Raw genomic sequence first — 24,069 nt, 5'->3', positions numbered from 1 at the left:
TGACTGAATTATCAATGGCTACTTCTGGAGCTCCCAGCCCACATATGGTAAGGGGGCCAGATAACTTGTCCAAAGATTACCTAGCATACTTTGTTGGCACTGGGTACAGGACTCTATTATATTGCCTGTACAGGGATCCAGGTCACAGTCTTAGGAAGAGAAGGAACACTAGCACACTAGAGTTTAAAGCTCCAGGAAAATAGGGACCCTGGTCACAATTCCATGGTGGAAAAGAGTGCTTGTGGTTGCTCACAGATGAGAGCACAGATGAGAAAAGCAGTGAGCACACCTCTCCTTAGATCATACCACTTTAAGGGAACTGAAAACTTACAGTTCTCTAAAATTAGCTCTAAAAGTAGCAGCACAAAAAATCCGAAGTTTGGAACACTGTCCCTTCCACCCTGGGAGCAGAGCCCAACTTTAAAATAAAATTAAAAGTTAAGAAATAGGCTGGAAAAATGAGCAAACAATTTAAAAAAAAGATCTTGAGCATAGAAAGCTACTTTGGTGACAAGGAAGCTGAAAACAAACTCAGAAGAAGACAACAATGTCAAAATGGCTACATGCGAAGCCTCAAAGAAAAATATGAATTGGAAACTATATATTACTGAAAGGTGCCATAGACATTGAAGTAATAACAATACTAAACATATATGCATCAAATGGTATAGCATCCAGATTCTTAGAGGAGAAGTTAAGTGAGTTACAGGAAGAAATAGACAGCAAAACTATAATAGTGGGAGGGATCCTCAACTACTCCTCTCAGAACTAGATAAATCTAAACACAAAATAAACAAGAAAGAAGTTAAGAAGGTGAATAGAAGTTTAGAAAAGTTAGATATGGTGGACCTCTGGAGAAAACTGAATGGGGATAGAAAGGAATATACCTTTTTCTCAGTGGTACATGGTACCTACACAAAAATTGACCATGTATTGGGTCATAAAAACATCACAGTCCAATGCAGAAAGGCAGAAATACTAAATGCATCCTTTTCAGATCATGATGCAATAAAAATTACATGTAATAAAGGGCCATGGAAAGACAGACTAAAAATTAATTGGAAACTAATTTACTCCTAAAGAATGAATGGGTCAAACAACAAATCATAGAAATAATCAATAATTTCTTTCAAGAGAATGACAATAATGAGACAACATACCAAAACTTATGGGATGCAGCCAAAGTAGTTCTTAGGGAAAATTTTATATCTCTAAATACTTACATGAATAAAATAGAGCAAGAGGAGATCAGTGAATTGGACATGCAACCAAAAAAGCTGAAAAAAGAATAATTTTTAAATCCTCAATTAAATACTAGATTAGAAATTCTGAAAATCAAAGGAGAAATGAATAAAATTGAAAGTAAGAAAACTATTGAACTAATAAATAAAACTAAGAGCTGGTTTTATGGAAAAAACAACAAAGTAGATAAACCTTTGGTTAATTTGATGTTTTAAAAAAGAAGAAAACCAAATCTTTTGTATCAAAAATAAAAAGGATGAATTCACCACCAATGAAAAGGAAATTAAATCAATAATTGGGAACTATTTTGCCCAATAGTATGCCAATAAATCTAATTTTTGTTTTTGTTGGTGAGGCAATCAGGGTTAAATGGCTTGCCCAGAATCACACAACTAATAAGTGTCAAGTGTCTCAGCCTGGATTTGAACTCAGGTCTTGTTGACTCCAAGACCAGAGCTCTATCCACTATACCACCTAGCTGCCCCTAAATCTAACAATCTAAGTGAAATGGATGAATACTTAGAAAAATACAAATTTCCCAGATTAACAGAAGAGGAAATAAAATACTTAACCCCACATTTAAAAAAAAAATTTCTTTCTTTTTATTTAGTACTTTCTTTTTCCTCAGTAACATGCAAAAGCAATTTTTTTTCATATTTTGCTAGGCAATGGGGTTAAGTGACTTGCCCAGAGTCACACAGCTAGTGAGTGTTAAGTGTCTGAGGCCAAATTTGAACTCAGGTCCTCCTGAATCCAGGGCCGGTGCTCTATTCACTGCACCACCTAACTGCCCCAGTAAAAGCAATTTTTGACATTAAAACTTTGAGTTTCAAATTATCTTCCTTCCTCCCTCCCCACCCCCATTGAGAAGGCAAGCAATTTGATATAGGCTACACTGGTGTAGTCATGCAAAACATCTGTAGTAGTCACGTTGTGAAAGAAAAGAAAAAACCTCAAGAAAAATAAAGTAAAAAAGTATGCTTCAATCTGTTTAATCCCAATTTAGAAAAAGAAATGGAAGAAGCCATCAATGAACTCCCTAAGAAAAAATCTCCAGGACCAGATTTAAAGAATTAAAGAACAATTAATTCCAATACTATATAAACTATTTGAAAAAATAGGCGAAGAAGGAGTCCTACCAAAGTCCTTGTATGACACAATTATGGTGCTGATACCTAAACTAGGAAGAGCCAAAACAAAGAAAGAAAATCATAGACCAATTTCCCTAATGAATATTGACGCAAAAATTTTAAATAAAATATTAGCAAAGATATTACAGCAAATGATCACTAAGATAACACATTATAACCAGGTAGGATCTATACCAGGAAATTCAAAGTTGACTCAATACTAGGAAAACCATCAGTGTAATTGACCATATCAATAACAAAACTAGTAATGATATGATTATATCGATAGATGCAGAAAAAACTTTTGACAAAATAAAACACCCATTCCTATTAAAAACACTAGTGAGTATAGGAATAAATGGAGTTTTCCTTAAAGTGATAAGCAGTATCTATCAGCAAGCATTATCTGTAATGGGTGTAAGTTAGAAGCATTCCCAACAAGATCAGGGGTGAAACAAGGATGCCCATTATCACTAGTATTATTTAATATTGTACTGAAAATGTTAGCTTCAGCAATAAAGGAAGAAAACGAAATTGAAGGTATTGAGGAAACAAAACTATTACTCTCTGCAGATGATATGATAGTATACTTAGAGGATCCTAGAAAATCAAGTGAAAAACTACTTGAAACAATTAACAACTTTAAAAAAGTTGCAGGACATAAAATAAACCCACACAAATCTTCAACATTTCGATATATTACCAACAAAGCTCAGCAAGAAGAGATAGAAAGCGAAATTCCATTTGAAATAACTGTAGACAATATAAAATATTTGTGAATCTACTTGCCAAGACAAAAACAGGAACTATGTAAACACAATCATAAAACACTTTTCATATAAATAAAGTCAGATCTAAATAATTGGAAAAATATCAATTGCTCATGGCCAAGCTGATATAACAAAAATGACAATTCTACCGAAATTAATTTACTTATTTAGTGTCACACCAATCAAACTAACAAAATTATTTTATAAAGCTAGAAAAATTAATGACAAGATTCATCTGGAAGAACAAAAGGTCAAGAATATCAAGGGAATTAATGAAAAATGCAAAAGAAGGTGGCTGTGCTGTATCAGATCTAAAAATATATTATAAGGCAACAATCATCAAAATTATTTAGTTCTGACTAAGAAATAGAGTAGTGAATGAGTGTAATAGGTTAGGTACACAAGACACAGTAGTAAATGGCTATGGTAATCTACTGTTTGATAAACCCAAAGACTCCAGCTTCTGAGATAAGAACACACTATTTGACAAACACTTCTGGGAAAACTGGAAAACAATAGGGCACAAACCAGGTACAAACCAAATTCTCACACCATATACTAGATAAGGTGAAAAGATAAGGTCAAAATGGGTACACGATTTAGACGTAAAGGATGACAACATAAGCAAATTAGAAGAGTGAGAAATAGTCTACCTGTCAGATCTATGGGGAGGGCAAGAATTCATGACCAAATGAGAGAAAAAGCATTGCAAAATATAAAATAGACAGTTCTGATTACGTTAAATTAAAAAGTTTTTGTTCAAACAAAACCAATGCAACCAAAATTAGAAAGAAAGCAGAAAGCTGGGAAACAATCTTTATAGCAAGTAAAGTTCTCATTTTTCAAATATATAGACAATTAAATCAAATTTGTAAGAATACAAGCCATTCCTCAATTAATAAATAGTCAAAGAATATGAATAGGTATAGGTAACTTTCAGATGAAGAAATCAAAGCTCTCTATAGGCATATGAAGAAGTGCTTGAAATCATTTTTGATTAGAGAAATGCAAATTAAAACAACTCTGAGATACCACCTCACACATATTAGATTGGCTAATATGATATGATAAAAAAAGGAAAATGATTAATGTTGGAGAGGATGTGGGAAAATTGGGACACTAATGCATTACTGGTGGAGTTGTGAACTGATACAACCATTCTAGAGAGCAATTTGGAACTATCCCCAAAGGACAACCAAACTGTGCATACCCTTTGATCCAGCAATACCATCAGTAGGTCTGTATTGCAAAGAGATCATAAAAAAGAAGGAAAAAACCTATATGTGCAAAAATATTTATAGCAGCCCTTTTTGTGGTGGCAAAATACTGGAAACTGAAGGGATACCCATTAATTGGGGTGTTTCCAAGAGAAAACACTCTGGCAGAAGCTAGGTACAGACCAGTATCTCATACCATATACAAAGATAAGCTCCAAATGAGCACATACTTGGACACTAAGGATAACATCATAAGCAAATTAGAGACACGTAAAAGAAAATACCTGTCAGATCGATAGATAGGAGATGAGTTCATGACAAAACAAGAAACAGGTTCACAGGAATTAAAATGGACAATTTCAATTGTGTAAAATTGAAAAGTATTTACATAAAGAAAGAGAAGCAGGAAATTGGAAAGAAATCTTTATATCAAGTCTGTCTGATTAAGGTCTTATTTCTCAAATATCTAGAAAACTGAATCAAATTTACAAGACTTAGAACCATTACCTAACTGATAATTGGTCAAAGGATATGCATAGGCATTTTCAGAAGAAGAAATCCAAACTATCAATAGTAATATGAAAAAAAATGCTCTAAATCACTATTGATTAGAGGAAGGTGAATTAAAAAGACTCTAAAGTACTATCTTACACCCATCAGATAGATTTTTATTAAAAAGACAGTTTAACACATTAATCACGTACTTGCTAATCCTTCTCCAGGCTAAATCAATTAATTCAACTCATCCTCATACAAATAAACATTCTTGTCCTCTTTATACTTTCCAGTTTTAACTTCCTAAAAGATGGTGTTCAGAATTACAACATGTATGTCCATTTTTCATAACCACAGGTTTTTTGTTTTGTTGTTTTTTATTGTGAGAATAGGCCCTTCCCCAGAACTTTTTTTTTTTAGCACTGCCACCACCTCCTTGTTCTTCAGGCTGCAGATGACAGGATTCAACATAGGAGTGAGGATGTTGCTAAAAACAAAGAGAGCCTGGTTCTCCTCTGGACTGTGGGAAGAGCTGAGAGTCATATAGATAAAGGTATTCAGTCCAAAAAAGAGACTCACTACATTTAGGTGGGAGGAGCAGGTAGCCTTCTTCTTTTGATAGAGTTCATCCAGAAGACAGTGAAGAATATGTCAGTGTAAGTAGCTATAATGAAACTGAAAGACACAACAAGCAACACTATACTTGTCACCATCACCACCAATTCATATCCTGAAATTTCCTCACAACAGAGCTTCAGAATAATTGGTACCTCACAAAAGAAATAGTGAACTTCCCAGGAACCACAGATGGGGAAATGTATAGGGCAGACTGTATGGACTAGGGAGCTTAGAGCACCTCCAACCCAACATCCAATTGCCATTTGATTACAAACTTTGAAGTTTATCATTATGTGACAATATAGACATGATAATATGATAATGTAGGTTGCAGAGAGCCACGTAGCCATGAGGGTTAGAAGAAAACACTTAGACATACCTAATGTCAAAAAGAAGAAGCTCCTATTGCCGCAACCAATCCAAGAAATAGTTTTTATTCCAGAAACATCTTAGGGACTATGGTGAAAGTTAAGACCAAATCAATTAGGAATAGCTGATTGAGTAGGGTGTACATAGGAATATGGAGCCAAGGATCCTCCTAGATTAAAATAATGAATAAATTTCTTGTAAAAGCAATTCTGTTGATCAGGAGGAGGATAGAAATTAAGATGCCAGAATGTCTAAACTCAGGGAAGAGTCTCAGGAGAATGAAATCTTCCATTGAAATCTCACTCCCTCCCCTCATGATTCCACCTGAAAAATAGTTGAGTATAACAAGGGAATAAACAGCCTGAGGGTTATATTTGTTGACAATTCATAAAACATTTATTATTTTCTTTGGTTGTTCCAATATTTCCATTTATGCCTTAGAGTTAGCATAACACCAAGATTTCTCTACTTGTTCACTGATGGTTAGAAATTTTAGCACTCTTTTCTTTTCTGACTCATGCGTAGTTGGTCGCTAACGGTGGAGAGTCTGAAGTTTGGAAGTTTTTTCGGTGGCTCTTTGATAGGCCCCCAGCTGTCAACATGTCACAGAACAAATACATAGAGTTACCCCAAAAATGGTATGGCTGCTGCTTGGATTACCATGCTTTCTCATGATTTTCTTTTCAGGAGAAGGAAGGAAAGCTGAGAGGCTCACAAATGTTTAAAGAAAGCAAGGAAAATGATTGGTCTAAAAGCCAAACTTTACTATGAACAGCTTCTTGCTGAGAAGATCCATATGAAAAAGACTATCAAGATGCATGAAAAGAGAAATATTAAGCGAAAGAATGATGAAAGAACTCCCCAAGGAGCAGTGCCTGCATATCTGCTGGACGGAGAGGGACAATCCTTAACCAAAGTCCCTTGCAATATGATTAAGTAGAAACGAAAATAGAAAGCTAGTAAATGGGAAGTGCCCTTGCCAAAAATTCGTGCCCAAGGAGAAACAGAAGTGAAGGTTATTTGTACAGGAAAGAGAAAGAAGAAGGCTTGAAAGAGGATAGTTACTAAAGTCTGCTTTGTTGGGGATAGCTTTACTAGGCCAATTGGTTTATGTTTTAAGAAGGCTCATGTAACTCATCCTGAACTTAAAGCCACTTTTTGTCTACCCATGTTTGGTGTGAATAAGAATCATTCCTCCTCACTATATACAACTTTGGGTGTTATTACCAAAGGGACTGTCATTGAAATGAATGTGAGTGAGCTGGGTCTTGTGACATAAGGAGGCAAAGGCGTCTGGGGAAACAAAGGTTACCAACAATCCAGAAAATGATGGATGCAATAAATGCTGTCTTGCTTGTTTGATTGACTGATTGAATGAAGTCCTACATCTTTGGCACTTACTAAAGATTCTACAATATATCACGAAATCCACAACAGTTACAACGTTGAACAGTCACAAAACAAAACAAAAAAAGGTCCAATTCTACACATTGGTTGTTTTGATTTGAGATTAACTTGGAAAAGAGTTCCCATATTATTTTGAGACTTTTTCCCACTTTTGAGTGGCAGAAAAAAAAAAGCTTGTAGCTAAAAAAAATTGTAGCATTTGCAAGAATGTTCTGTATGCCTCTGAAATTACTGGCTAACTCATCTAACTCAGTGGAAGAAAAAAATATCGTAGCATTGTTTGGTATCCTTTAGGCTAACTTCTCTTTTTATTACTTGTCAGATATCATTGAAGTAATTACACCTCCATTCAACAAATATTTTTAAGTACTTATAATTGTCAAGGGATTATACTCAGGCATTGGATAGTCATCATAAATCTTTCTTAATAAATAGTTTACATTCATATGGAGATTTAGATACATTTTCTCTTTTGATACTCATAATATCCTTGGAGTTGGATAGTACTCAAATGGATTTCTGATCTGATAGATTCTTGAAGGATACAGATTATAATTCGTCCATGCCTGCCTGTGCTATGCTACTCTTTTCTCTGTCCTACCATAGGTTTATTACAAGGAATCCACTCAGGGTACTAGGTACTAGGACAAATATTTTTTTTTTGGCTAGGCAATGGGGTTAAGTGACTTGCCCAGGGTCACACAGCTAGTAAGTGTGATGTGTTTGAGGTCAGATTTGAACTCAGGTCCTGCTGAATCCATGGCTGGTACTCTATCCACTGCACCACCTAGCTGCCCTTAATATTTACTTCATTTTAGGAAAGGAAGCTGAAGCTTGGAAAGGTGAAAGGACTATGCTCAAGGTCACAAAGCTAGGGATGAAACTCATGTTGAAAGACTTCATAATTGAGGATTGTCTCATCATGTTATTCTATTCCAAAACATGCAATTGTTAGCAATGCGCTTGACACCAAAAATTTAGTATCAAGAAAGTTAATTACAGAGAAAGTCCAGAGGATTAAGACTTTTCTGGCCAGAAGTGGGCTCCACCCCCCTTCAGAAGGAAAGAGCCATGAGTGTTAAGGTGCAAATACTTTTGTACGGTTAAATTTGGCTCAAAACCTCCCAGGCCTGGATTGGTCCATCCCTTCCCAGGTTACACCTTTTCTTACATGTTTCCCCTTGATATGCTCAAGTGTGTTCCCCCTCCCTTGGTCATACATCCCATGACTCGTTAATTAGGCTCTAATTTTATGCAGGGTGTGTCAGATAATAGTAATGAAGTTCATTAAGCAGGCATACTAGCATTTTTCAGGTGTCCTCAGGTTGACTCTAACTGGTCTGAGCTGGCTCGACCCTTATCTTGATTTTGGAGTCTTTTTGGAACCATCCACTTACTTTTTATTAGCTAAGCCCGAGCCCACCTACAGTGTACTACTTCCTGGAACTTTTGTTCTTTAAATCTCTGCATTATTCTCTTTCTCTGTGGAAATTTAACCTTTACCTGACTCTCACAATTCCCTCCTCTTTTTCTCAATAAGGATTATGCTTCCACACTTTTTGTTCCTGTTGTCTTTCCTCAAAGCATTTTAACATTAGTTTGCATTCTTCATCAGAAGGAGAGGAATGGTCATTAATTCTCTCAATCAAGGTCTTAACTGCACTTGATCCTGTTACCTGAATTCCCATAGCCGGTCCTATTGGGGTACTTTTTGTTAGTGCTGTTTGTATTAATTTTTGCACGCAACACCCTACTGCAGTTAAAACTCCTGCAGCTGTGATTAGAGAGATAATGATGGATGCTGCTACTCCTTTCCATTTTCCAAACCATGATTCCAATCATCCAGGGATAGGATTATTAATACCTGAGTTCTGGGCTAATTCCTCAGATAGCACAGTTAACCCTTGTAGGGCTAGGGTGATAGTCTCATCAGGAGCTGTGTTATTGGGAATGAAGGTACAACAGGTTCCTCCTATCATCCTACAAACTCCCCCTTTTCCTGCCAATATCATATCCAGAGCTATTCTATTCTCCCAGGCCATCCGGCTGGTGGTATCCAGTTGTCCTGCAATTCCTTTTATTGTATCCCTGGTGAAATTTATAAACCTTTGTTGGTTATAATATATGTAATTTATCCAGTCTACATTCTTATTTATAATCACCCACCAGAACAGAAAGGACTCAAACCCAGATGCCACTTGATTTCTGGCCTTGAATTCATCAGGTACCCCCCAGAGAACCCCTATGCTATCTATATAGATTTTATCGTCAAACGATCCCTCTGAGTCCCAACCTCTCTTTTTCCCCTAGAGTGGGTTCCTGAGGAGGACCCTGGGGGATGACTTTATGAATGCCAGTGTAAATGGTATAGCCAATTGTACCAACGCACAAGTTCCTGTCCATTTCTCGGGTAATGTTGGTCTGAGGGTTCTCCCTCCACAGAACCATCAAAGGTCCACTCAGAGAATAGTCATTTGAGAGAAATTGCCAGTGCTGTCTTTAGTGACATTCCAGGTCTTGGCACATGATACATTGCCATGGGTCTGGGAGTCCTCCAACTCCCTTGAGAGGCAGGCAGAGTGATTCCCAGATTTCAGTAAAGAAGTGATGGGAATTCGTTTGGTATTCCCCTTCTTTGTTTCAGGAAACAAGAGGGAACAAGCACTACAATTATCCCTTGGTGTGCTGTTTTGGAACAACCAAACTATGCACTTAAAATCCTCCTCATTTCTGTCCATTCCCAAGGGGAAAGGTACAACTTGTGCTGTGGGTCTGCCTGATGCACAGGCAAAGCAATTGCTTTTATTCAAGCTTTTAACAGTATACTTTACCCATTCTACCCAGGCATTCATATCTCCATATCCAGTCTCTATCTCCATAGTTTGTTTGAGATCAGTAACTTCAACTGTCTTGATTCTAGTGCTTGGGATTTTAGTACTTCCTGAAGGGAAAGGGGAAGTACCTTCTGTTGGTTCTGGCTCACTGGATGTGAGTTCTATCTGCTCTGGGTTTGCAAAACTAATATTTATCCTCCCAGTGGGATCTACCCTGCCTCCCTGTGCCCAGATTCCAAATCCATACATTCCTGTAATTGTATCATCAGCATTTACAAAAGTGAGAGTATTGGGGCTACATTGTTGTTTCTGACGTTGATCTCCCTGAGTCAGTCCCTTTGTTAGTACAATCTTAGAGGTCAAGCCTTTCTCCATCATGATTCTGCACAGTATACGATCGCCATCCAGAGGTCATGAACCATACATCTGACCAATATGGGCATGGAATCTTTCTCCGATCTTTTTCCTGATTATACTCAGGCTCGGGACACATATACCTCTCGTAATTACGAATCTGTCTTTGAACTTCCACTTCCTCATTACAGGTGGTTATGGCACAAGTGTCAAAACTAGTAGTTTGGACTGACACATTCCTTTTTAAAACTATTTGATGGATAGGAATATCATTCAGGGCATAATAATAACCAACAACCCAGGAAAAACCTTCCATACTCATCAAAATCATTAGGTGGAGAGCGAGCAGGTTAATTGCCATCCAAGGGGTCATGGTAAAGCTTGCTTGTTGAGAATTGCCCATCCTTTTACTGTCTTTCCCAGTCACTGTCTGTAAGTTTTCCAGTGCTAGGTCTGGGTTTAAGCCTTCACATAGACGAATCTAATCTTAGCAGGATTATCCCTGGGAATCTCAACAAATCTCCTGTGTGCATAGCCTATTCCCCCACTAGGTTAGCTAATCCCACTCTAACTATTTAACTTCACATGAGACAACTAACCAAAGAATTTTTAGTACCTATATTCTGGGGTCCAATTAGAATCTTCTGGGGGCAGAAATGACATATGTTTCGGGCTCTCTTTACCTAGAACATATAAAACAGTTCAAATATTGGAGCAGAAAGCAATTGAGTGACAGAAAATAGGGGGTAACTATAACAGCAGCCAGTATACAAAACAAGAACTACACAAACCGATTCACCCCTCCCCATCAAGTCCATCAAGTCCAATGCCTTTTCTTTAAGGTAACTTTTAGTGTGGATGGATCTCCTTCTACAGTCCACTCCTGAGGTTCCACTGGTCCTTTTACCTTAGTATAATGTGTCCATCCCCTTTCAGCAGTTCTTACAGCACTCTCAGTAGTCAGGAGAAGCTGAAAAGATCAATCCCACATAGGATGTAACTTCTCTCCTTTCCAAGTATCAGTACCCAATCTCCAGGCTTGAATGGGTGAACTATGAACTCAAGTGGTGGAGACTGGGCCAAAAGTCCTTTGGTTCGGAGTTGTGAAAGGGAGGATGACACTGCCAGTATACAGTCCCTTAAAAACCTGTCCTTAGTTTGGAAGGATGGAATTTCTCCTTTTCCTCCTGGGAATGATATACCATATAAAAGTTCAAAAGGTGATATTCCCATATCCCGTCTAGAGGCTGTTCTAATCCTTAACAGGGCTAGGGGCAAACACTTGGTCCATGGTAGCCTAGTCTCAATTTCCAATTTTGTAATTTGTTATTTTAACGTTTCATCCATTCTCTCTACTTTTCCAGAGGAAGGTGGGTGCCAGGGAGTATGGAAGTCCCATTTTATCTCTAGGCACTTAATAATGTCTTGTAAAACCTCAGCCATAAAGTGTGTTCCCTTGTCTGAGTCTATTCTCTCAACTAGCTCAAAGGGAGGGATTATCTGCTCAAGAAGTACTTTACTGATTTTGGATGCAGTAGCAGAAGTTAAAGGATATGCCTCTACCCACCCTGTCAAGTGGTCAACTATTACTAATAAATATTTAAACCTTCCTACTGGAGGCATTTCAGTAAAATCTGTTTGTGTACTTTGGAAGGGCCTTAACTTGATCTCCCTCCCACCCTTAGTCGGTTTCCTCAAAATTCTATGATTGACCTTTTGACAAACTACACACCTCTCTGTAATTTGCTTAGCAATAGTATAAATTCCCATACACCCAAACTGTTTCAAAATCATATCACATAAGGCTTGAGCCCCCCAATGATTCCCCTTATGAAGGACCCCCATTATTTCTCTTGCTATTGGTTTATTTATCTTTTTTCTTCCATCTGGAAGGATCCACCACCCCCTTTATCACTTACTGCCCCTAATGCAATTAGTTCCTTTAGCTCTTTATCATTAAAGATGGGGGTGGATTTAGGGTGTTCAACACAGGGTATCAAGGTTAACATGGGAGTCCCTCCTTCCCTTGATCCAGCCTGCTTTGCTTCTTCATCAGCAAGTCATTTCCCCTTGCCTCAAGTGAATTTCCCTTCTGATGTCCCTTCACATGAACCACAGCAATTTCAGTAGGTAGAAATAGGTTTTCTAACACTTGTTTAATTAATTCCCATGTGCCAAATCTCTTCCTTTGTTATTCATTATGCCCCTTTCCTCCCAAATTTTTCCAAAGGTATGCACTACCCCATAGGCATATTTAGAGTCCGTATATATTGTCCCCTCTTTTCCTCCCAATTCTTTAAAGCTTGATTTAAAGCATAGAGTTCACAAGATTGTGCTGACCAATTCTTTGGTAGGGACCGGGACTCAATTACTGTCCAATCATTGTCGTCCATAATTGCATATCCATTTTTCCTTTTTCCTTCAATTATTGTTGAGGAGCCATCTATAAATAATCGCCCCCCTGATTCAAACGGTATATCTTTTAGATCCTGCCTAACTTTAGTTTGATAGTCCAGACAACAGTGTTCTAATTCCTCCAAGCTAGTTCCCCCCTTTTGAAGATAAGTGGCTGGATTGATACAACTTTCAGCACTAAGAACCAAATCACCTTTCTCAAATAAGATTGACTCATACTTCAAAATCCTCGAATCTGTCAACCAGTGTCCAGCCTTCTGATTTAAAATGGTTCTAACCTGGTGAAGAGTACTCACCTCTATGGCTCCTCCAAAAGTCAACTTTCTACTCTCTTCTACTAATAGGGCAGTTGCAGCCACAGCCTGAACACACTCAGGCCAGCCCTTCAAACAGGGTCCAATATTTAGACAGAAAGGCCACCGGTTGTCCCTGTCCAGCCTATGATTGGGTCAGAATTCCCAGAGCTGCTCCTTGATCAACAGTTACAAATAAATGGAATGGTTTATCTATGGTTGGCAAAGCTAATACTGGAGCTGAAATTAGAGCCTGTTTAATCTGCTTAACTCTCTCTTTTTCTTCCTTTGTCCAATTTAGTCTCTCAGGCTCACCCTCAAGTAACTTTTTATATAGCTCCTTAGTCATTTGTGCATATGAATCAATCCATAGCCTACAATACCCCACCAGTCCCAAGAATTTTCTCAAGTCTCTTTTAGTTTTAGGGAGGGGTAGTTTTACTATACCCTTGATTCTGTCAGGGTTAATTTTCCTAATTCACTTGCTAATTAGATGTCCCAAATATTTCACTTCTTTTTGTATAAACTGTAATTTCTTTGGTGACACCCTCAAACCATGATTCCCCAGGAAATTTAAAAGCTTTACTGAAACCTGAGTAACTTCAAGTTCTTTTCTTCCTGACAAAAGTAAATCATCCACATATTATAATAGCTTAATACCTTTGCGGAGATCAAAGGTTCCTAATAATTTCTCTAGTACCTGCCCAAATAGGTTGAGGGACTCAGTAAATCCCTGGGGCAGTACGGTCCACTTATGTTGTTGTTTTCTCCCAGTCTCCACATTCTCCCAGGTGAAGGCAAACAAATCTCTACTCCCTTTAACTAAAGGACAGGCCCAAAATTCATCCTTTAAATCTATGATAGTAAACCAATTATGAGTAGAGGGAATTTGGCTTAGTAAAGTATAAGGATTAGGAACCACAGGGTGACACACTTGCACCAATTGATTAACTTGCCTCAGGTCTTGTACTAATCTATAAGGACTGTCTGGCTTACAAATGGGAAGAGCAGGAGCATTAAAGGGGGACATGCAGGATTCTAATAACCCATCCTTAAGCAGTTGGTCTATCACTGGTTGCAATCCTTTTCTCCCCTCAGTGGGAATTGGATACTGCCTTACATAGGCCACTGCCTGTGGGTCTTTAATTTAATTTTTAGGGGTTCAGTGTCCATACCTCCCCTATTTCCTTCCTTTGTCCAGACTTCTGAATTTATTTCTTTGTACACTTCAGTGCTCATTAAGTGCATCTTACTTACTGCAAGTTGTTCATCTATTACTTAAATTTCTAGTTTAAGTTTAACTATCAGGTCTCCCCCTAACAAGTTAACTCCTGCCTCAGGCACATATAAAAACCTGGCTGTCACTCCATTCTCTCCTTTTATCACTAAAGCTTCCTCAAATATTGGCACATAAAAATTCTCTCCTTTTACCTGAGAGATTTTAAGCTTATCTTTGCTCAATTTCATTCCCTTTGGGATAACACTCAATGAGGATCTCTCTGCCCCTGTATCCACTAAAAAGGTTATGTTCTCTCTGGATTCCCTGACCTCTAGGTTAACCAGGGGTTCTTGGTTGGGTTTAAGGAAAAAGAACCCCCAAACTCCCTAGTTGTCGTCGTCGTCGTCTTCTTCTTCTTCTTCTTCTTCTTCTCCTTCTTCTCTTCTTCTTCTTCTCCTTCTCCTTCTTCTTCTTCTTCTTCTTCTCCTTCTCCTTCTCCTTCTTCTTCTTCTTCTTCTTCTTCTTCTTCTTCTCCTTCTCCTTCTTCTTCTTCTTCTTCTTCTCCTTCTCCTTCTCCTTCTTCTTCTTCTTCTTCTTCTTCTTCTTCTTCTTCTTCTTCTTCTTCTTCTTCTTCAAAATATGAGAGATGCTACTCTCTCCTCCTTTTTCCTCTCAGGACAATTTCTCTTAAAGTGTTCTGACCTTCCACATCGATAACATTCATTCTTCCCTGACCACTTCTTATTTCCTTCTCCCTTACCCTTACTCTTACCTTTCCTGTCTAACTGGGGTCTTGGTCCTTGCTTTGACTCACATCTTTTTCCTTCAGACTTTATTACTTCCTTCACTGTCTGCACCATGATTCTTGTTTTCTGTCTCTGCTTTTCATCTTCCCTCCTTACATACACTTTCTGTGCTTCCCTCAATAGTTCTTCCAAAGGACGAGTACTGCAGTGATCTAGCTTCTGGAGTTTCTTATTTATGTCTGACCAAGAATTGGTCACAAAATATACCTTGAACACCCCTTCAGCTATTGGATCCTGAGGATCCAGGCTAGAGTATTTCCTAAAGTTTTCTCTCATCCTTTCCAAGAACTCAGAGGGAGTTTCCTCCTTTTTCTGATGGACTTCAAATGCCTTGTTCAAATTCGGTGATTTTGGCACAGCTTCCTTGATTCCAGCTATTATTAATTCCCTAAGGTCCTGCATATGGGCCCTGTGGACTTCATTATTATGATTCCAGCTGGGGTCGGCATTAGAAAATTTCACCTCAGCTGGAACTACTCCTGCTGCAGGAGGGTGTTTCCTCTCCCATCCCTCCATAGCTGCCCTTCTTATCATTCCTCTTTCCTCTCCTGAAAAAAGAATGTTAAAGATTGACATTAACTCACCCCAGGTGTAAATGTTCGGACCCAAGAACTGATCTAATTGTTCTGACAGTCCTATGGGGTCTTCTGTCAGTGATTTCATCTCTTTCTTAAATGCCCTGACCTTGGTAGTACTTGAAGAGGTCTAGGACTTTTGGGGTGCTGGGAACCCCACGATTGCAGTACCAGGCCCTACCTGAAAGAATTCAGCTCAAATCTTCTTCCAGCTAGAGGAAAAGTTTATTAGTGATAAAACACATATGCCAGGTGATGCCCATAAAGACAAGCGGGCATGAGAAAGTAGGGAGATAGGAAGTCCCACTTCTCATGAGTGTGGGACTGGAAAGTGCCGGCTGAACTGGCAAGGCCAAGGAATCTGGCTGACAAGGGGGAAGATTACCTGACACCAGAGGAGGGGGAGGGATCAGGAGAGAAGATGCCATGGCGAGACGCTTGTCTGGAGCCTGAGTAGGGGTCTGGTTAGAAGTAGAGGTCTGGGGAGGAGGCATTGAGTTGAGAACCTTGTCTGGAGCTTGAGCTGGGGTCTCTCTGGAAGTAGAGGCTGGGGCGAGGCCCTTGCTCAAGGTCTGAGTAGAAGCGGCCACTGCAGCAGGGGCCTGGGGAGGTGGTGCTGATGGAGGTTGGGAAGAGGGGGATGCCGTAACCTAGGAGCCATAAAAGGATCGTCCAAAAGGTCCATTTGGTCCCCACTCTCCGCTAGTGGGGTGGCTCTAGCTACGAGCATCTTACAATCCTTTCTGAGAATGGGATCTCTAGAAAGCTCAACAAAAGCCATTAAGTAAGAAATCTCCACCCATTTTCTTTCTCTGTGACAATATTTTTCTAACTCTGAGAGGGTCTTTACCCGTAATGTCCCAAAAAGGGGCCATGCCTCACAATTTTCCAGATGATACTGAGGTCAAACGATGTTACAAAAATGGACCAGCTTTTTCTTTTTAAGTTCTATACAGAAGCTAAGATTTTTCCAACTTAGTAAAAGACAGCCCAAAGGCGAATTCTTGGGAATTGAAGAGGATTGACCCATTGTGGGCTTAGGGAAAAGAAAAAAAAAGAAAGAAAAAAATCCAACACTTTCCCAATTCCCTAGCGCTGAGAGAACTGAGAAGTTTGAACCTATGCTTCCTGATAGGGAGTCCATCCTCTATGCTAAGGAAGGTACGGGTCCAAGTGCTCAAGCAGAGGAACTGGACCGAGAGCATGAGAGCTTCAGGTGGAGTTCGAGACAGCCTTGTAGCTGTCTGTCCTAGAGGAACCTGAGAGATCAGGCCCAAAAACACTTCCAAGACAAACCTGGCTAGCTGCTTGGAAATCCCCCTCCCAGCCAGAAGACAACAGAGGAATTGGGGAGAGGGAGGCTTACCAGTCGTGGCTGAAGAAGAGTTTGAGATTTGGCAGTTATTTCCCTGTTAGGGAACCATACGGAGAGGTCTAGGACTTTTGGGGTGCTGGGAACCCCAAGATCGTGGTCCCGGGCCCTGTCTGAAAGAATTCAACTCAAATTTTCTTCCAGCCAGAGGAAAAGTTTATTAGTGATAAAACACATAGGCCAGGTGATGCCCGTAAGGACGAGCAGACACGAGAAAGGCCCAGTCTTTGGGGCTTGAGAGATTCTCAGGCTAGTAATCCCTATGGGAAAGAAAGCATAAGAAAGTCTCAGCCTTGTGGGCATGAGATTCTCAGTATCTGAATGGGGGCCAGGGTAGATCTTATATATGCTAAAGTAACTTTTGGTGGCCAGAGGAGGGTCTGGGATAATGGTCTGGGGAAATGGTTTGGGGAAAGGGTCTGGGTGAGAATTCCAATTGGAACATCTAAGAGATTGAATAGACAATGGGAATAGATAATGAAGGAACTGAAAGGCATCTGAATGAGATAAAAAAGGTGGGGCTAGGGCTTTCAAAGGGAAATAAGGGGAGTTGACAAGGGGAGTTGATAAGGAACCTAAAATGGGAGCCAGATTCCTTTTTAGGGTGAGGGGCAAAGGTGCATCTGAATAAGATTGAAAGGTAGGCTAAGGCTTTCAAAGGGAGATGAGGGGCTGGGGCCTGTAGACAAAGGGGAGCCAGATTCCCTTTGGGTCAAGGGGCCAAGACCTCGGCTTGGGCCACACCCCATCAGTACTGAGGGGAGCATTTACAAAACCAGTACCTCTTCCTTGACCACCCATGGGGAACTCCCTTAAAGGAAACATGGGGACTAAGCTTCACCCTTTTGTTCTCCTGCTGAAGACCTAAAAGGTAGGATTTGAACATCCCGTTTACACTGTTCCAATTCCCTCCTTAGCCTCTCCTTCCCCAGTTGGTAAGCTAGTAGTAACCTTAGCTGAAGGGGAGGGAGCAGGAAGCAAAGGAGGTGCATTAGACGGGGGTATGTTGTAGGGAGGAGGGGGAGGTGGTAAAACAAGGAGTGGGTCCTAGTTGGAAGAGGATTTTCTTATATTTTCCTCATCCTTTTCTTTCCCTTTTGCTTGGCTTAAGAATATGTCAGCTGCTTTCTGGGGCCCCTGGGCCCCAGTAACCGGCATAGTGTTTCTCTTCCTGAGAGACCTCTCCCTTATCATTTGCATACAAATTTAGCAACTGACAAACCTAATCCTCATCTGATCCAAATCTAGGCCAGAACACTTACAGAACCAGAATAGGCTCCTTGGTCTACTCCTGGCAAGAGTATTTAATCATTTTCTTTTTGTTCTTCCCTCTAGTCCTGGGAGCTTCCTCCCATTGTTCTAACATCCTTCCCAGAGGGCTATCTGAAGGAATGTCATCCCTGGGGATTCCTCCCCTTAGTCTAGGTACCTTAGACTTTGCCCCTCCCATCTCTGAATCTGTTCCTAGCTCAAGGCTAACCGATCAGATCCCCGGACCTTGGGAGTTTGAGGCCAGCAAAGATTGTTTCTTACCTTTGCCTAATATACTGGCTCTCATGGTCTGCCAGCGGCTTCCCTGATCCCCTGGATTTCTCCCACGTGGTCCAAATTCAGGGATTCGGTTGGGAAAGGCTCAATTCACCGAGATGGCAGAAATACAGCAGGAGTGCTCTTCCTGGGATGTCTTACCCTGTCCCCTCCGAAGTCTAGATGTGGCCCCATGTTGGGCACCAAATTGTTAGAAATGTGCTTGACACCAAAAATTTAGAGTCAAGAAAGTTTATTACAGAGAAAGTTCAGAGGATTTAGACATTTCTGGCCAGAAGAAGGCTCCACCCCTCTTCAGAAGGAAAGAGCCCTGAGTTCGAGAAACCTCCCAGGCCTGGATTGGTCCATCCCTTCCCAGGTTACACCTTTCCTTACATGTTTCCCCTTGTATGCTCAAGTGTGTTCCCCTCCCTTGGTCATACATCCCATGACTCGTTAATTAGGCTCTAATTTTATTCAGGGTGTGTCAGAATGTAATTGTTACAGTTAGACGGGCTTACATTTCCATACGTAGAATAATGCAGAGATTTAAAGAACGGCAGCTCCAGGAAGTAGTACACTGTAGGTGGGCTCGGGCTTAGCCAATAAAAATTAAGTTGATGGTTCCAAAAAGACCCCAAAATCAAGATAAGGGTCGAGCCAGCTCAGACCACTTAAGGTCAACCTGAGGACACCTGAAAAATGGTAGTATGCCTGCTTAATGAACTTCATTACTATTATCGACACACTCTGAATAAAATTAGAGCCTCATTAACGAATCATGGGACGTATGATCAAGGGAGGGGGAACATACTTGAGCATATCAAGGGGAAACATGTAAGGAAAGGTGTAACCTGGGAAGGGATGGACCAATCCAGGCCTGGGGGGGTTACTGCCGAATTCAACTGCATAAAAGCACACTTGCCCTTGCACTCAGGGCCCACCCCTCCTGAAGAGGGGTGGAGCCTGCTTCTGTCCAGAAATGTCTAAATCCTCTGGACTTTCTTTGTAATAAATTTTCTTGATACTAAATTTTTGGTGTCAAGCATATTTCTAACAGTAATGAAGTTCGTTAAGCAGGCGCACTAGCATTTTTCAGGTGTCCTCAGGTTGACGCTAAGTGGTCTGAGCTGGCTCGACCCTTATCTTGATTTTGGGGTCTTTTTGGAACCATCCACTTACTTTTTATTGGCTAAGCCCGAGCCCTCCTACAGTGTATTATTTCCTGGAACTTTTGTTCTTTAAATCTCTGCATTATTCTCTTTCTCTGTGGAAATTTAACCTTTACCTGACTCTCACACAATGATTGTCCTTTGCCTACCAAATTCAGACACTTTCTCTTGGTATTAAAGGTCTTCAATAATGTAGACAAACATATTTTCCTTTCTTTCTACTTCACAACTCCACTAAAAGAAACATATGTTCCAAATGAAAGGGATTACTTGTGCTCCACATACATATACGATTTCCTGCCTCAGGACTCTTTGTTTATGCCATCTGTACAATGATCTTACACTTGGACTTGCTCCTCATTACCAGGTCACTTAACATTCTAGACCTGTTTAGAGCCACAGACTCAATCAACCTCTATCCTTTCCTGCCTAGGAGAGATTGATACTCCAATGAACATCTTACCAGGGGTCTAGAACAGACTTCAACCTGAACCAAGGGGAATTCACCAAAGGTTAAGTTGCGTCAGAATATTCCATAGCAAAAAGACATTGCTTTATTCCATTAGGAATCTTTTAGTAAAGTTCCAGTATTGTTTGGAGACCTTCCCAGTGGACATCCAGTGTATGACAAGAAGGGCTCAAAGTTGCCTTAGTCTCAATGTCAATCAATGCCATTCATTATCTTGTTTCCTCTATATCTAGGGTAAAGCTTTACACACAGATTTTTTCCCTAAAAGCAACTACACAGAAATCTAGAACTTAGAAAAGAAGGGAATTACTCCGGACTTTTTTTGAATCATTGGATTCAATGCATTGTAATAGCTGTTTCTGGAGCTGTTTGCATTTGGTGGTGGACTTTTCTCTTTCCCTGAATTTTCAAAATGGATTGGCTTAGGCCAACTTAAGACTGAAAGAGAAAACCACACTTGGATGAAAAAAAGTCTAGTGGAGCCTTAATAAGTGAGATATAATGCAGCAGATTATCAGAATGGAAGAAGATAAAGAGATAGCCTTGCCACCTGCAAGACATCCAAGATTTCTGTGGAGTTGTGTTGAAGGAAACATTTCCTGTGTGAAGCTTAAGCAACTTTTGTGTCTTACACTGGATGTCAATAGGCAGAGCTTCAAAGAGTGATGGAAAGATTTCAAGAAGACCCCTTTTAGATCTAGTGGAAGGTAGTAATTTCTGCAGAGTGTTGTCCTATTGTTTTGGAAAAGGACTTTTACTGAAATCCCCTTGCTTCAGATTGTATCCAGAGGGACTTATTCACTTGGAAAAGACTATTCCAAGTATGATCAAGTCAAAATCATTCAATTTAACGGTGCATTATCATTACAGAGAGAGAGAGAGAAGACGGCTTTTGCAAAGTTTGTTGGGAAAAGAAGGGTACGAAGCCCTATTGATGTGGCTGATGTCTCTGTTCTATTATTGTGGATCTCAATGCCTATCTCTGGATAGCTCAAAAGAAGTGCTACTCTCCTAAGGACGAACTTAGAGTGAAAAGAATGAGAATTGTTCAAGACTTCTTTGACTTTACTGGACTCAATCAATTGCAATGGCTACAGACTTTGGAGCTTCCTGTATTTGGTAGTGGAGTTAAGACTTCTCTTTCCTTGCATTTGCAAAACGTATTGCTTTTGGTCAAACCATGATGGGGACAGGAACCATGCTGGGATGAAAAAACATCTTTAGGAACCTTCATGAACATGAAATAATGCAGAAGATTGTCATAATAGAGGAGGATAAAGACAGTCCATCAATATATGCAAGATGTCTAAGATTTCTGTTCAGTTATGTTGAAGGAAACATTCCCTGTGTGAAGCTTGAGCAACTTGCATGTTTTACAATGGATTTCAATAGGCAGAACTTGAAAGAGTAATGGAAAGATTTCAAGAAGACCTTTATTAGATCGAGAAGAAGGTAAAAATTTCTGCAGCACCATGGAACATTTTTTGGGAAAGTGACTTTTGCTGCAAACCACTTGCTTTGGGTTTAAGGAAGGTGGCATTCTATGAAAGGAAAAGAGTATTCCAAGCAAAATCAAGTCCAAGACATTGAATTCAATGGTGCATTGTCATTAAAGAGAGAAAGAAGGAGAGGACTTTTGTAACTTTTGTTGGGAAAAAATGAGATGAAGCCATATTGAAGTCACTGATGTCCGTCTTCTATTATTATTATTAATGCTTATCTCTAGGTGGCCCAAAGGAAATGCTATTCCCCTGAAGACAAACTTAGAGTGAAAAAGATGGGAATAACTCAGGAGTTCTTTGATTTCATTGAATTCAGTGCCTTGCAATAGCTATAGACTGTGGAGATTTCTGCATTGGTGATGGTGTTAAGACTTTTCTCTTTACCAGAATTGGCAAAATGGATTGGTTTTGGTCAACTCTTGACAGAAAAAGAAAACCACGTTGGGATGGAAAAAAGTCTATATGCACCTATTAGATCTCATGGAAGGTAGCAATGTCTGCAGCACCTTGGAATATTTTTTGGGAAAGTGACTTTTGCTCTAATTGCCTTGCTTCAGGTTGCATGATGAAGGCATTCTTTCAAAGGAAAAGCCTATTACAAGCAGAATCAAATCAAAGATTTTTAATTCAATGGTGCATTAACATTAAAGGGAGAAGAAGAGTACCTTTGCAGCTTTTGTTGGGAAAAGAATGATATGAAGCCATATTGATGTCGCTGATGTCCCTTTTCTAGTGTTGTGGGTCTCTATCAATGCCTATCTCTTGATGGCTGAAAGGAAATGCTGTTCTACTAAGAACAAACAGAGCAGAAATGATGGGAATTCTTCAGGACCTGTTTTGTTTCATCAGATTTAATGCGCTACAGTAGCTACGTTCTGTAGAACAATTGGCATTTATTTTTGGAGTTAATACTTTTCTCTTTCCCTGAATTTGCAAAATGGATTGGTTTTGGATAATGCTTGACTAAAAGAGAAAACCACATTAGGACAAAGTCTATAGGAACCTTAATAAATGTGATCAGATTATCAGAATGGAGGAAAGTAAAGATGTACCTTCACCACCTGCAAGATGTCCATGCTTTCTCTTGAGTTGCATTGAAGGAAACATTCCCTGTGACATACTTTAGCCATATTGTTTACTGCGTGTGAATCAATGCCTATCTCTAGATGGCTCAAAGGAAACACTATTCTTCTAAGGACAAACTTAGAGTGGAAAGGATGGAAATATCTCAGGATTTGTTTGGGTTCATTGGATTGAATGCATTGCTGTAGCTACAGACTGTGGAGGTTTCTGCCTTCAGTCATGTATTTAAGACTTTTCTCCTTCCCTGAATTTGAAAAATGGATTGGCTTTTGTCAAACAAGATGTCCAATATTTGTGGGAAGTTGCCTTGGGTCAAGTTTGGGCAACTATGTACCTTGAATGTCTTACACTGTATGTCAATAGGCAGAGCTTCAAAGAATAATGAAAAGTTTACATAAGATCCTGATTAGAGGGAGCCAAGACGGCACAGTGAAAGCAGGGACTCACCTGAGCTCTCCCTCAAACTTTTTCAAATACCTTTAAAAAGTGACTCTGAACAAATTCTAAAGTGGCAGAACCAACAAAGAGACAGAGTGAGGTATATTTCCAGTCCAAGGCAACTTGGAAGATTGACAGAAAGGGTCTGTTACACCTGGCTGGGAGAGGAGCATGGTCTAGTGTAGGTCCAACCTCAGCAACCTCAAGGGGAGGCTGAATCACTGGCAGCAGTGGTGTTTTCCAGACTTCTCAACCAACAAACACCGAAGACAAATTAGAAGGTCAGTAGGAAAGGTCTGTAGGATCTGGGTGGAAGAGGAGTGTAGTCTTGCCTCAGCCCCAGCAAATCAGGAGTAGGCTGTGGAAGTGACTAAATCTGCTGCAGCAGGGGCTGCTCCTGGAGCTATCAGTCCACAGACATAATATTTAAAAGTCACCTATTTCAACTTCCAAGAACCAAGATGGCAGAGTAAGTAGTAAATCACTGTCACCCTCCCTTATTGACCTTGAAAAACCCAGAAAATATTGCCCCAGGAAAAATCCTAGAATAGTGGAGCCAGGAGAAAAATGTCATACAGCAGTCTTTTAGCTTGGGAGGCTAGGGGAATTAACAGGAAAGGTCCCCTCTTGATGTGGTTGAAGGGGACCAGTACAAGATGGGAGGCACCGTAGCAAACCAGCAGTAAGCCCCATTTTAGCTTACCAGTGGGAGATCCTGGGCCCTACGGTGGTGGAGCAGGCAAGTGCCAACACCAGGCACAC

The 24,069-nt window shown here is 39.9% G+C and overlaps 1 pseudogene; it reads left to right on the top strand.

Moving 5' to 3' along the window:
- The first annotated feature begins 6,441 nt into the window (after positions 1–6,441).
- Positions 6,442–7,203, top strand: LOC110193866 (ribosome biogenesis protein NSA2 homolog pseudogene; annotated as a pseudogene).
- The last annotated feature ends 16,866 nt before the right edge of the window (positions 7,204–24,069 follow it).

Source organism: Phascolarctos cinereus, unplaced genomic scaffold (genome assembly GCF_003287225.1).
Source record: "Phascolarctos cinereus isolate Bilbo 61053 unplaced genomic scaffold, phaCin_HiC Scaffold_5;HRSCAF=322, whole genome shotgun sequence".
Lineage (NCBI taxonomy): Eukaryota > Metazoa > Chordata > Mammalia > Diprotodontia > Phascolarctidae > Phascolarctos > Phascolarctos cinereus.
This window is presented reverse-complemented; position numbering and strand designations above follow the sequence as displayed.